The sequence below is a fragment of the Gossypium raimondii genome, chromosome 10 (genome assembly GCF_025698545.1).
Source record: "Gossypium raimondii isolate GPD5lz chromosome 10, ASM2569854v1, whole genome shotgun sequence".
NCBI classification, from domain to species: domain Eukaryota; kingdom Viridiplantae; phylum Streptophyta; class Magnoliopsida; order Malvales; family Malvaceae; genus Gossypium; species Gossypium raimondii.
This window is the reverse complement of record NC_068574.1, coordinates 31722098-31726911: the sequence shown is the minus strand read 5'-3', so window position 1 is coordinate 31726911 and position 4814 is coordinate 31722098. Positions and strand designations below refer to the sequence as shown.

The following is a 4814-nucleotide window of genomic DNA, read 5'->3' as shown; positions in this document are numbered from 1 at the left end:
TCCTAAATATTCTTACTTTAACTACGCAGGTAGAGGTTTTAACTCTAAGGTGGGTAGTTCTTCTATGGACAATTTAGAAGGGCTAAAAGTTCAAGCAGATAAATCTAATGTGTCAAACCTCTTTCGAGGTCAACAGACAAATTAGTTTGGATTCTAAAAACTCATTGTTCTGTCCTAATGGCTCTTCATCATCAATATCAACTGAATCTAATTCACTATACTCTTTTTCATGGTATTCTTTCTCAAATTTCTCATCCATAACAGAATCTAAAAAACTAACAACATGACACTCTTCGATATCAGCAGCATATTTTAGAGCCTTCAAAACATTACAAGTGATTTGTTGATCATTCCCCCTCATAGTTAATTCTCCCTTTTGAACACCAATCACAGTCCTACATATTGCAAGGAAAGGTCTACCTAGAATAATAGGCACATCTTTGTCAACTTTACAGTCTAACACAATGGAATCAGCAGAAAAAATAAATTTATCTACCTTTACCAAGACTTCCTTGATTTTACCTTCTGGGTGTGCATATGATTAATCTGCCAATTGCAAGGTTACAGTGGTAGGTCTTGCTTCACCAATTTCTAGTTTTTTGAACACAGGCATGGTCAAAAGATTTATACTCGCTCTTAAATCACACAAGGCCTTCCCAATATATTGGTTTCTATTTGAGCAAGGTATCGTGAAGCTTACTGGGTCCTTCAACTTTGGAGGCAATTTATTTGTCAACATAGTAGTGCACCCTTCAGTAAGTGTGACTATTTCAAATTCTCGCAATTGTCTCTTCTTTGAAAGTATGTTTTCATAAACTTGACATAGTTAGGCATTTGCTCCAAGGTTTCCACTAAAGGTATATTGATGTGAAGTTTCTTAAGGACATCCAAGAATCACCTAAAATGTTGGTCTTGTTTGTGATTTTGAAAGCGTTGGAGAAATGGTGGAGGTGGGCGAACCTTAGGTTGTAATATTTTTTTTCCCAAGCATTGTGTTCGGTAGTGCTATCTAAGTTTGCTTGGCCCAATTTCCTCAGTTGTGGTGCTCTTCTTGGGTTGTTCAAGGGTTTTGCTTGTAATTGTTTTTGAATTCATTGATTCAATAACAACATTCTTGACAACTTTGTCTAGTTGTGTGCCACTTCTAAGAGTGATTGCTTTACAATGTTTTTTCCCATATGGTCTTGCATTCTTAGTACCACTAGGCAACGTTCCTTGTGTTCTTAAGTTCAAAGCTTTAGCTACATGTCCTACTTGATTCTCTAAAGCTCATAATGATAATGCTTGGCTCTGGATCACAGCATCATTCTTGGCCATATACTGCTTCAGTAGAGACTCAATAGATGAGGAAGAAGATGATGTCTTTCCTTGTTGAACTTGTTGTTGAGGTGGTATAGACTGATTATAACCAGGTGGAACATTCGTGGCATTGGGTCTAATAGTCGTGTTGGAATTTCTAGCTCCTTGATTGTTGCACCCAAAATTTAGGTGTTGTTTCCAATAAGCATTATACATGTTGGAATAAGGATTATTGTTCCTATTGAAGTTGCCTATATAATAGACAGATGTTGGGTTAGAAGGACACTCTTCAAACACATGATCCTCACCATAATAAACACAAGATAACCCAGTCGTTTTCAACTCTTTCACCTCACTAGGCTTCTGCATAGTCTTTATCATGTTGGCTAAAGAAGATACCTGAGCAGTAAGCGAGGTAATAGTATAAAGTTTGAATAATCCAGCCACTCTCCTACTAGTTCCAGCTCTTTTTATGGGGTATTGATACTAATTATTGGTGATTCTCTCCAAAATCTCTTAGGCTTCATTATAAGACTTATCCAACAAAGTTCCATTAGCTGAAGCATCAACCACCATCCGTGTCTGTGCATTCAAACCATTGTAGAACATCTCCATTTGGGTCCAATGCTGAAATACATGCATAGGACATTTTCTAAGCAAATCTTTGAACCTTTCCCATGCTTCATACAGTGTTTCATCCTCTAGTTGCTTAAAGGATGTTATGTTATTTCTCAGTTTGGCATTCATATTGGGTGGTTATGTCGCAGCAGAAGTCTTTGGCAGAGATCATTCCATGATTCTACTATTCTAGATGGTAAAAAATTGAGCCATTTTCTAGCATGATCTCTTAAAGAATATGGAAACAGTTTGAGTTTTAAGGCATCTTCAGGGACACCTTGTTGTCTGAAAGAATCACAGACCTCCAAAAAAAGTATCAAGTGCAATCTGGGATCGTCAGTTGGCAAACCACCAAACTAGTCAATTGATTGAAGCATCTGAAACATTACAGGTTTCAGTTCAAAATAGGGAGCTTGAAATTGTGGCATGACTATTCCAGGATTCAGGTTGTCTAAGATAGGCACTACATGCTCTCGAATTGGCTTATCCAGATCATCAAACATTTGAACAACAGGAGGATTAAAATTCAAAGCTATCAGATTAAGTTGCTCATTCATAGCAGGTGGATTGCTACCGTCTTGATTCATTGCTCTTTGTTCTCTTCTCTTTCTTAGCAAGGTCCTTTCAATTTTTGGATCTAAAGGATAGAGTCCTTCAGTAGGAGTGCCTCTATGCATACAGCTAGTAATAGACCTGTTGAGATCACGAAATAAAAAAATTAGCAACTAAAACTATAACAATTACAATAAAAAATATTGAAGTTACCAATCGCCAATCCCCGGCAACGACGCTAAAAACTTGTCACGTGTGAATATGATCTGTGAATTGTGCAAGTGTACACGTCGAATCAAGTAATAAAGTGATAAGTGAGTATCGTTCCCACAAGGATTGGATGAGTACTCTTTGTCTAAGTTATCACAATTGAACAAAAAAGATAAATGTATTGAATGATGTTTATTGAAATTAAAATGGGATTAACACATTAAAAGTGAGAGTAATGAAGTACACTAGCAGAGTTTACCATTGAAACAAATCAAACAAGAGTACTAAGGACTTTAGCAAGGTTGGAATATTGGTCGTGAAGGCTGGGAGTACTAAGGGATCTGTTCTAACCGGTGAAGAATGTTGTGGCAAAACTATGGTGAACTTACTGTTTGATTGGGTACTAATGTGGTTTCCTTCTGTTGAAAGCAAGACCTAGGGTTACTCATCCTTAAGACACTATATGTCTATAGGCTAGGGATTAACAACTACTACTAAAGCTCAACCCTCTAAATCATATAAGGTTAGGCTCTATGTCTAAATTTTACACAAGTATTTTCCATTACACGTTCATATAGGGGACCAAATGCTGAGTGCTCTCATTGCTAGCTAGGTGTTTGTCATTTTTTTTCACTAGAAATGCCATGTCAACCTCTCATAATGCCTCGACAAACCACCATCTTCTGTTATCCTTCTGTTTTAAACCTGCCATTCAACCATAACAAGACCTTTCCACAAGCAATTAAAAGTAAAGATGCAATAAAGTAATCACCATCTTAAGTTCTTAGATGCACTGCTCAATTGACTAGAAATGATCATGCAATTACCTAAAATTAAGCTAATTTTAATTAAGTAGAAGCAACTAATTAAGTCTAAAAGTATGAATTATAACTCTTTTCAAGAGTTATGACATATACAAGTGAACCTAGATTTCTTGACAATCAAACCTAGTAGGATAGAGACTTGCTTTGGGTGCCACGAACTTGGTTCAGAACAAAGACTTGGCGATGGAATATTCGACAAGGTAATTCTCATGGAATAAGTGTCGTATTAGACCTAAGTGTCCTAGAAATCTTAGGATACCCTACTTGACTTAGGAAAGGTGTTACTTGCATGAAAAGTATACCTAGATGCACTATATCTTTATTTCCTAAATTGATTCTGTCTTAACCTTTGACAAACAAACCCTTAGTTCATAACTTACCTAGCGAACCCTGGCTCACCAAACACCCTGGCAAACCCTAGCTCGCCAAACACACTGGCGAACCCGCTTGTAATAAATCTACTGAACCCCTTTAGCTCAACTTTGGTGTACACTGCTTCACCAAAACACTTGGCATACTCCTCACTGATACCTTTTTGACGAACTCCCCAGTTCACCAAACTACCGGTGAACCCCTAGTTCACCGGAGCTCTGGCAAACCCTTACTTGTGAGGCCAAAATTTCCAAGCCTGACCTTGGCATGTTACATCAATGAGTAACACTACTCAATTACCTTGAATGATTCATCTAGTTTCTAAGGGAAAGTTGAAGGATTATTGCATAACAAAATAGCCAACATGGAATTAAATTGAATGATGAGCCCTCTCTTGTTAACCCGATCTTTTTTAACAAATAGTTCCAAGGCAGTTTTGATTGTAACTTCATTTCTACTAAGCCATATTAACCATGAGAATAAAATAAAACAACCAAACCATAGTTGTTTTGTTATCCCATTTTATAGAGAATTGAAGCATTCCTGAATAAAACCAAAAATTGTTTTAGGTAGGTAGCCAATCAAACCCCACCAAGATCGCATATTATACCATTAAGGTTGAACAAGTGAGTTAAAAAATAGAAGATGACCTAACAATTCAATTTTGCGTCCACATCATGGGCATAAACACTAAGAATGATCAAGTTGGAGTCCTCTTCATATCAAGAATTCCTTAGTGGGAATTCTATCCAACATTAGCATGCAAAGAAAGCATTGCACCGTAGGAGGAACTTATAACTTCCAGGTGAATCTTAGCTTACTATCCCCATCTAGTGCGACAAGTTTTGATATCAAAGCAGAAAGTTTCTTAACTAAAAATCATCCTGCAGCACCATGCTTCCAAGCAATAGTATCTTTTTTTTTTGTAGGCACCAAAAT

General features: G+C 37.0%; 1 non-coding gene across 1 annotated transcript; it reads left to right on the top strand.

Moving 5' to 3' along the window:
- The first annotated feature begins 1931 nt into the window (after positions 1–1931).
- On the top strand, positions 1932–2037 carry LOC128034208 (small nucleolar RNA R71). The gene has a single exon (XR_008190339.1). It is a non-coding gene; the product is annotated as a small nucleolar RNA R71 (small nucleolar RNA).
- Positions 2038–4814: the final 2777 nt, after the last annotated feature.